We start from the raw sequence: 10857 nt of genomic DNA, 5'->3' as shown, positions 1-10857 counted from the left end.
CTTAATGAGCTTTAAAAATGGTTTATTTGATTGGTTGATTGTGTTGATGGTGTAATTTGGCTAGAGAATATGTCATGATTGGCCAAATTATATTATTGATAATTAATCTAAATTAGTTGACACATTGCTTAAGAGTTGTAACAGGGCCAAGGGCGTTCCATGCTGGAGTATACACATGAAGAGACAAGGAACATGCCAGATGACCAACACGTATGAGGGTGTGTGGAGAGGATTTCCGTTCCTGTTCGCTCGGCTGAAAAGCCCTGACTGAAAGTACTGTTCGCTGATTTGTTATGAGAAAAAAACACTATTCGTTCGTTGAAATAGTACGGCTTATAAGACAAGCGAACATGGCCGATTTCTATACATAATTCACTCGACAAGCACGTAATTCAGGATGGAGACTCGAGCAGTATTTGTGGTAAGAGGCCAGGATTGTGCATATGAACAGAATTCCCATTATATTCTTGCTGGCCCCTGACGCGCAGGATTATTTGTTTGGCTTGGTCACGGAGGTGGAAGTATTTGAGACAGAGGAAAAGATTATAATTGTTTAATTAACCGGATCAAGAAAGAGGAAGTTGTACTAGTATCGGACTCAGGATAATATCTACATTTTGCATGGCCCATCAACTAGATAATAGCAAACATGTCCGTGCATTACAACAGGATTTATATCCTATGCCATTTGTTCTAATACGTTTTGGAATCAGACTCCATACGTTGTTGGACATATGCTATCTAACCCACATGAGTATGGCTCATGAGTTTGAGATAATTAAGTAATTATGATTTTAATCTCTTACCTAAGAAAGGTGGAAAGACTCATAATTTGCAACAGGTAGATTATTAACATAGGGGATGTTCGGCTGGTACATATGTGCACTGTAGCTCGGCTGATTTTGGATGATTAAATAGCATTCTGTGAGAGAGAATAAGCTGAAACAATCCGAGACTGTACCATAGTGTTTTAATCATCAATTCTTTGACAAATCCAATGCTACCTATTTTCCACTCGCAGCACAAGCTAACTTAACTGGCACAGTGGTACCGTCTTCCACCCGCTTCTGGCACCTGCGTGCCGCCTTGCTCGCTAGCAGGGTGTCACAGACGATCCATGGGAAGCTCCAAAACCGCTTCTCGCCGCGGCGGTCCGGGTGGTACGTCACATGGTACCACGCCGACGCCACCTTCAATGCGTCATCGTCCGTGGACGCCCTGAGCCACCCCTCACCTCCGCGTGCAGGGTGCCGACGGCGGCGATGATACGGTCCTTCATCTCGAAGTAGCGCTTGTTGTCCCGTCGCAGAGCGAAGATACACCAGTTTGTTCCGGATGTTGCCTGTCAGATTCTCGTCCTCGCGCTCTGCGGAGTAGTAGGTCATCAGAGTGCCCAGCCTCTCGGCGTACTGCTCCTCCGTAGTGTCTAGGACTAGGAACTTGTCGAAACTGGCGATCTGGACTCCACGAGGTCCGGGTCATACACGGAGCTCGGTGGGGCTGCGGGCAGGAGTGCTTCTGTGTTCTCCTCGTGTGGCAGGGCTGCGTGGCAGAGCTTGCCGGCCGAGGACGCCGTTGGAGATGTACATTGGCCTCTCCCATCGTTCTATGAAGTCCGGGAACTCCCGGGTGCATGACGCGGATGCCAGAGTATAAAGATTTCCAAACGTGCCGGCATGGCACTACACGGCCCTAGCCCGCCTGGGCACGGCACGACAGGCACGGTTAATGAGGCGTGCCATGCCACCGTGCCGGAGTTCAGGCCCAGGCACGGCTCTAAACTTGCTGGACCGTGCCTGGCGTGCCGTGCCGGCACGGCAGCCCAGCGTGGCCCGTGCCGGCCCTGGCACTGAAATTACAAAAACATTCATTCAAATCATAAGTTCGCAGAGATAACTTCTAACTCATTAAAAACATCAGACAATGCCAGCAAAAAATAGCAAAGAGCAAAGAACAGCAAAGAAAATATGCAAGTTTTGAAACTAAAACTAATTAAAGTAGAAGCTGTGCAATGGCTGCCTCATTAAAAACCTGTTTAGGTAAAACTCACCCTTGTGAGAAACCTAAACAGGAAAAGAGTACAGCCAGCTCCTAAGATTGTTCATAAGTTCATTACATCTAGCCTCCAGCATGTCCAAGTCTTAATAGCTATTACAGAACCATTACATAAATGGGGAACTTAATCAACATCAAGATAAAGTGCTTCAAAGGCCTCTTCCAGCTCCTTATCCTCCACCATGTGCTGCAGTCTTGATTCAGCATTCTCCCAGTCCTTGATGCAGGTTAGTGCCTCCACAGTCTCAGGGTTCAGCCTTCGGCGACGCTCCTCGATGATCCTGCCAGTAGTGCTAAAGGTAGATTTTGAAGAAATGGTTGACACAGGCACAATAAAAATATCTTTTGCAAGAATAGAAAGCACAGGATAAGTAAGCTTGTGCTCATGCCACCATTGCATGAGGTCAAAATCATTATCTAACTGGCTGACTGTGTCAGAGTCTAGGTAGGATGCAAGCTCACTAGAGTTAGAAGCAGAAGCTGCCTGTAGCAAAGAAGTGGCAGAAACACCCCTGGACTGATCAAGATTAGGAGGGAGAGAAGGACAGCCAGCTCCAATGTCAAGCTCATCATCATCATAAATGTTAGCCCAAGCTGTTCTTTTTTTTACCAGAAAGGGATGCAGGAACAACCCTTTTGAGCCTAACAGAGCCATACATTGCATCATACCTGTTGTACATTCTAAAAAGAAGAGCTCTGGTGTCCAGCAACTTGTTAGTGTAATCAACATTAAAAAGAGAATTCAACTTTCTAAGCACTTTGGTAAAGCCCTTAATCTTAGCTCTTGGATCTAGTATGAATGCAATGGAATGAAGATCAGGTATGTTCTTCTAGTACTTATTATATTTGTCAATCATAGACTGCACAACAGATCTCAGATGTTCATCATATTGATATTTATACAGGTGAACAGCGATTTTAACAATATGATGAATCATAAGTGGAGAAGTAGGATAGTACACACCAGATAAAGCAATAGCAGAGTCATAAAACAGTTCAAGAAATTACAACATCTTAGTTGCCATATCCCAGTGATCATCAGTCAACAGGAAAGGACTACCTGCAGGTCTAGGGTAATTAGCCTCAATAAAAGTATTGAAAGTACTCCTGTGAGGTAACAATGTTTTCAGCATAAGGTAGGTGGAGTTCCACCTAACATCCATGTCCAGTGAGAACTTACTAGGTCTAACACTGCTAGCAATGCAATAACTCTTGTATGCAGCAATTCTATGATTAGAGGAGTTCAAAAAAGAGATTGCAGTTCTAAAGTTGTCAATGAGAGCATTAACAGCAGCCAATGCTTCCTTAACAATCAGGTTAATAATATGACAAGCACATTGTTGATGCAAAAACAAATCAGCACCTAAATACTCTTTAAGTATAGGTTTCAGTTTATCCATTGCATTTTTATTGGCAGATGCATTATCCAAAGTCACAGAAAAAACCTTATTAAGTATATCATACTCAGCAAGGACAGTTTTAACACGCTCAGTAATGTTTTCAGCATTATGGGAGACATCAATCAACCTCAAACCAAGCACCCTTTTCTCTAATTGCCAATCAACATTAATGAAATGAGCCACAACAGATAGATAATCTTCTTTGGCCTTTCCAGACCAAATATCAGAGGTAACAGCAACAGATAAAACAATATTGTCTTGCAAACAAGTCATTAATTTTTTACGTTTACCATTGAAGTGCTTAAACAGATCTCTAGTAGTAGTTTGCTTAGAGACATGTGCAAAGGCAGGGTTATGAGCAGTTTTAATGTAATCTTTAAAGGCATCAGTTTTAATGTAATCTTTAAAGGCAGCAGTTTGAGACATGCGACATTTCTCACGACGCTTAACACAAACCTTAAGATGTCGAGTAAGATGTCCAGTGCCATCAGCAGAATAAGCAGAGTATTGTTTCTTGCAATGTTTGCAAGTGGCAGCATACCTGACGGGTCTCGCCTTACCTGGCACCTTCTTGAAGTGCTTCTCAAAATCATCCCAGACAGCAGAGGTAGAAGGCCGATTGGAGCCTGCCACCTCACTGTCGCCACCGTCGGCATCGGGATCGGCCCCTTCCCCGTGGACCGGGACCGCATCTTGGTCACAACCTCATAGGGAAGGGGATCAGCAGCAGACCGCCCAAATAGCTCGACGCAGTCCTCGTGGACATCGTCCTCCTCATCATCCCTGGCTAACCCGCACATCCGCAGCTCGTCGTTCTGGGAGTGATCAAACTCCCCTTCATCGGCGTCGCCTACGCCTGGGGCCATCTTTGACGTCTCCGATTCCTCGACGGCTGCATCAATCAACAACAGAAAAAGACGGTTAGGGTAGGAGATTAGGGTTAGGGTAGGGGGTTAGGGTAGGGGATTAGGGTTAGGGTAGGGGCCCTTACCTCTAGAGCCGGAGCGCCGGAAACGACGATGAGATGGACCGGATGCACACCCCCGGTACCTCAACGGAGACCGGTGCCCCGGAGGTGGTGGCGGCCGGCGATGAGAACGACGGACAGAAGACGAAGATGCGTCGAGGATGCTAAGAACGAGTCCCAATCGACTTTCAGGGATGAAGAACAAGGGAACAGATGGAGATTGAAGGCGGGAACCACCAGATCTGAGAGAGAAGAGGGAGATTGAGGGCAGAGAGGGAAAGCAGGGAGATTGAGGATGGAACCCACCGGATCTAACCCCTTACTCACCGGAGAACGCCATGGACACGGCGGAGCAGGGGAACGAGGCGAGGATCAGGCGAACGGGCGAGAGCGAGGAGCGAGACGACAGCGGGCGAGAGCGACGAGCGAGACGAGAGCGGCGCGAGGGAGACGAGAGCTGGCGAAATGAGCTAGGGTTTGGATGGTGCGGGACTGGGGGGCGCGGCCACGGCGGAGATTGAGGACGGAACCCACCGAATCTGACCTCTTACCCACCGGAGAACGCCATGGACACGGCGGAGCAGGGGAACGAGGCGAGGATCAGGCGAATGGACGAGAGCGAGGAGCGAGACGACAGCGGGCGAGAGCGACGAGCGAGACGAGAGCGGCGTGAGGGAGACGAGAGCAGGCGAAATGAGCTAGGGTTTGGATGGTGCGGGACTGGGGGGGCAGCCGCGGCGGGTGGCTTATGTACCGCAGGCCCGCAGCCCCGCCGGCGCCCCTCCGTGCCTGAGCCGTGCCGCCCGTTGTAACGGGCCGTGCCCGGGCTGACTCCTCGGCCCAGGCACGGGCACGGTACCGGGCCGGGCACGGCTGTGGCGGGCTAGGGCCGGGCTTTTTCGCACCGGGCTCGTGCCAGCCCGTTTCAACCGGCCCGTTTGGAAATCTTTACCAGAGTAGTCACTCGCCCTTGGCCCTCACGGCCTCACCCCACATGCACAGCCGCTGGCAGAGCACGAACTGCCCTCGCGCGGATGGTCGCCGGCATGGTCGCGCGGATCTAGCGGTGGTTGGCCGAACTACCGGCTGTTGATGGCATAATTTGGATGCGCCGGGTTTGTCGTGAAATTTGGTTTTTAGCAATGTCCTGTTGATAGGCTACTGCAATATTTTCATTGGCCGATTTAATGTTTGAGCAAAATAAATCGGTCGCTGACAAGTATTCTGATCAATTTGTTAGCTAGTCTAACAGCAGCATGCAGGAGGAGCGAAAAGACATTCTGGATTGCCGAGTGCTGGCTGGTGGCAGTTTGGCATCAAGCTGTAGGAGGCAATGATCATGCGTGGATTAGCTATAGCGCTGGTGAAGGAGTACGATCAGAGATATGCATGTGCAGTCAGGCGTCATTTTGATGGACGTACTGGAGAAGGCAAGCAAGAGAAATCTCAGAGGAAGGGAACGGAAAATTTTTTTAACGCCAGTTAATTGTTTGGCGGGAAGGTCCAAGCTCTCTGATTGGCTGGACGGAGGGATTTTTTGATACGTACCAGGAACAAGGCCAACAAACCAAAGGGTTAATAGGGATATTCTATTCTATTTCCATACCAAAGAAATACTCGTACATGTATACAACTCCCGTTTTGTATCTCTGCCGAAGACCAGGTGGACCCATATATATATGGTGTGCGGCCGATTGTTTTTCTTCGGATCAATCGACATATACACAATATACATTACTTTTTCATCTACGTTTTCTTCCAGCATAGCAGTTTGTAGTTCTTGATGAGCCCTAGCGTTTCTAGGGATTGGTTCATCTTTGCCGTTTTGCGCTGAAAAACGGTCAGCTCCCCTCCACGAAAGCGAGGATCCTTTGTTGCTTTGCTCGGAAAGCAATCACTTGTCATTGCGAAAATACGATAGTTGTCATGTTTAGTTATCATATTGTTGCGCGGATTAATTTCGCGTGCCAACACCGGCATTCGGGACTCCGAGTGCGAGGGGCGGAGCTGCGCCCTGGGGGTGGCGACAAACAACTCCGGCGCTCCGGGGATCGAGGCGCTCCCTATGTACGATGATTCTTCCTTCAAGTAAGCCCTGTTTGGTTTCTACGGGCGCTACTAAATTCATGGCACATCGAATGTTTAGACACGTGCATGGAGTATTAAATATAGACTAATTACGAAACTAATTACACAACTTACGATTAATTTACGAGACGAATCTTTTAAGGCTAATTAGTCCATGATTTGACAACGTGGTGCTACATTAAACATGTGCTAATGATAAATTAATTAGGCTTAAAAATCATCTTGCAAATTAGCCTCCATCTATGTAATTGGTTTTGTAATTAATCTATATTTAATGCTCTTTATTAGTATCTAAACATTCAATATGATATGAATTTTAAGAGCGACTAAAGACCAAACATCTGTAGTACGTACTACGTGCTAGCTCAAAGCCGTCCGATCAGGTGTCAAGTCCCAGTTGTATTTTGCTCTTCAAACTTCCTTCATGGACCTTGGATCAATCTAAGAGCCTGTTTGGTTTATATGGAAGCTCTAAAATTTCTGTCACATCAAATATTTAGATACATACATGGAGTATTAAATATAGACTAATTACAAAACTAATTACACAACTTATGACTAATTTGTGAGACGAATCTTTTAAGTTTAATTAGTCTATGATTTGACAACGTGGTGTTTCCGTAAACATGTGCTAATGATGGATTAATTAGGCTTAAAAATTTGTCTCGCAAATTAGTCTCCATCTATGTAATTAGTTTTGTAATTAAATCTATATTTAATGCTTCTTATTAGTATCTAAACATTCGATGTGATATGAATTTTAGGAGCGACTAAAGAACCAAATAACCCCTAACTACGTGTTCCTGACGGACTCTAGTCGGCACAAGCACTGCTGATGCTAGTTGATTTTATATTCGGTCTGTTTGCTGGTTGATTTCTGGACTGATAAGTTCGGCTGGTGCTAGTTTGTTGTGAGAGAAAAATATCATTGACTGACTGATAAGCCCTGGCTGAAATAAACAAACGAACACACTAGTTGCTCGCTTATTTTCTTTTAATCACGTGTAGGTATGAACACGATTAGCCGTCAAGCAAAATAAGTGATACATGATGTACCAGGACCTCGAATCTTCCAAATCCAATGCCCAGTCAATAATTGATCCTTTAGTGCTTCACATGATATTAAACAATTCGACTTCAATACATTGTTGCAGCACGCCGACCCTACCAAATATTCCATACCCAAATAATAGGCCGTTATTTGTTTTTTTTCGCAAGGTTCTTTGTTTACTCGGGGCCGAGGAATCTATTTGATTAGGATTCATCTTAAGAACCGGTGTCTATTTTAAATAGAATCGGATTCTATATCTCGTTAGACAAGAGATATTCTAATTTGTACGAGCACATGTTATTATGTATAAGTTCGGATAGAAGAAACTCTCTATTGTTCGGTAATAAGAGAGAGACCGGACCAAAAGAATGGATGGAAGAAAAAAAGGCAGAAATTTTATCTCTTTATTATTATTATTATTATTATTATTATGTGTAGATATAGATACGTGAGCAAACAAACAATACTGGATAGTTGTCGTACATGTACAGGAATCCTACTACGTTGCCTAAGACCAGGCATGCTCATTATATATAATTAGTCTGTTCGCTTGTTGATTTCAGCCAGGGCTTATCAGATATAGTATAGTATTTTTCTTTCACAATAAACTAGCAATAGCTGGGCTTATTAGCCCAGAAACAAACCAGCAAATATATATTTAATAATGGATAAACGACCGATTGTGATCTCTAGCCAATCGACATAATACATCTACTATTTTTCATCGTTATTTGTTCTTTCTTCTACCTTAGGACAGTAGTACATGCCGAACCCTAATCTCTATTAGGGATTGGTAATCTTTACCGTTTTGCGCTAAAAAACGGTCGGCTCTACTCCACAAAAGCGAGGAACTCCTTTACTAGTTTGTCCTGAAAATTAGTCGCTCATCATCACGAAAGTACGATAGTTATCGTGTTGTTGCGCGGATCAATTTCGCATACCAACAAATTGATCAGTTTGACGAAAATATTGGCCGTTGTTTATATTTATCTACCTACAATGTGTTTGACGACGCCACCTTTTTTTTAGCAAATTTTTTTTTGACGATGCCACCTGGTCGTCGTGGCTGACGACGCCACGACGGTGCCACTGACAGAGCTCAATCCGCTGAACGAGTTGGTCAGCTAGGGCCTCTTCTAGCCCATGAGAATTTTTTTTAATTTTAACTTTTTTAAACTAATTTTAAATCTAACATGTCCGATTTTTTTTAAAATTAACACTTTTGGCCGCGCCTATTGCCCTGGTGCGATCAAATGCCTGTGCCGCGCCATGCATGGTGGCGCAGCACAGGGCTGACGTGGCGGCGACCAGGAGCGATGACCGTTGACGGGGCAGGGCCTGCCGCGCCACCTATCTTGGCGCGGCAGTGCCGCGCCAGGGGTCATGGCACGGCTGGGCCAAATAAAACTCCGCAGCCAGTCATGCCAGCCTGAGCAGCAAGCCTGTCCGCCGCCAACCCGGCGGTACCTGGACGGTTTAATCTGAACGCGTCGCGCCGATGGTGGGAGTTGTTGTAAGTATTGTTTGACGTAAAATGAATAGCGAATTTGTTTCTATAGTTTGTTAAATTTTTTCAAGGCCGAATAGAGAAATTGATAAGGCAATTGATATATTTTTTTCCGTCTTTCATAATAAAGTTAAACATCATGTTAACTAATCGATTACGAAAAATTGGATCGGATTGAAACGAATATTTTTTGAAAGCCGTTTTTTGAACTAGTTGCTACTTAATCTCGCAAGCAGTGATGTCGCGACGCATTGAAACAAATATGAAGCAAATAACATAAGTTGACAAGCTGTCACATAAGTTTAACTTAAGTTCGATATAACATAACCAAATAAGCCTGCAAGTTTCGGACCCCAATAATAATTCGACCTAACAAACTAAGACCCATAAGTGTAAGAATTCATCGGACGCCTATGTCTCTTCGGATTTGTTGGCAACACATTGGGAGTGTAGCCAACGTCGGTGCGGTCACGTCGCCGGTGCGTATGGCTCGTATCCTGCAAGTATGTGATATGCATGATTACTTAGAATTCTTTGTGAACGTTACTTCATGTAACCTACGTATTTAAAGAAACTACCTTTGTTAGTACCTGTGATGCTCCTTGGGTGCCAAGCGGGCACCACCTAGCTGAGACATGTCGATCTCGTCCTGCAGCCAATCTTCCCACTCGTCATCGTCGTCGTCGTCCTCGATTGCAGGGTCCTTCCCAGCGCTATAATGTGGTGGTGTACGCACTGCGGAAGTGGCACCTGTCACCGGCTGAGAAGAGTCGGCTGGCGTCCTCAAAGAGGCTAAAGACGTACCACCCGACTGCGCTGGGAGTGGCGGTTCCTCATAAGGAGTGTCCATGCAGCTCAACTTTTGAGCTAGCTTACTATAGCTCTTCTTCACCTTCTGCATAAATAGACGTTAAAGTTAGCGCATTTCACAAACGCATATACACTAAAGAAACAATTTCGGAATAGACTAGTTTATGTTTACCTCCACAAAAGTCTCGAGAACGCCTGACCTCTGCCCTCTAGACTCGTGAAGCCGGTACGCTGCTTCGTTGGACAGTCTCGACAATTGTGTCGCCTGAGTTTAGAAACGCGGTTGAACATTTTTAGTATACATAATTAATACCAAATGGATAACAAATTATACCATTCAAGTATCTTACCACGTATCTTTGTAGCGGGGCTCTCTGTAGCTGTGTGTCCTCTCTAGTGGCAACGTCGTACACATCTTCGATCATATCTTCCTCCGAGTCCTCGTCAATCGCCTCCTCAGTGTACGGGGGCTTGATATGTGTCCTCGTAGACCTGTAAAGCCAGCGCAGGTACTCGTCGAAGGTGTGCTGGTCGTGTGGAGGACCCGCATGAACCGGCTACCGTTCCCTGGTCTCCCACAAGTGGATGTACGCGTTGTGTGTCACACGCCAATCCTTGGTCTTGTACCTCTTCCTACGATCAAACCTGCAACAAAACGATGTTAGTTCTACCACACATACCTCTAGATTGTAGCTCTGTTATTAATAAATAACGCACCCGTGCAATACTTGGTTGGTGGAGTAGAGCGGTGGTGTGCAGCCTGTCATTCTTCCAAACTGTCTGCAGACCCTGACGGGGTAGTGAATCTCGACCACATGGAAGAAAATAAGAGAGACGTTGCAGCGATACTCCTCTGACCCGTCCCTAGTGACAGATCTGAGATAGTTCTAGAACTCCGGAGCATCCCAAGGACATCAATGCACCTGAATATTTCGTAATTGAGTTAGGCTGTGATATAATGTAGATCGAATAAGACACG

Source organism: Miscanthus floridulus, chromosome 2, assembly GCF_019320115.1.
Source record: "Miscanthus floridulus cultivar M001 chromosome 2, ASM1932011v1, whole genome shotgun sequence".
Lineage (NCBI taxonomy): Eukaryota > Viridiplantae > Streptophyta > Magnoliopsida > Poales > Poaceae > Miscanthus > Miscanthus floridulus.
The sequence above is the reverse complement of the archived record's forward strand: the minus strand, read 5'-3'. Positions refer to the sequence as shown.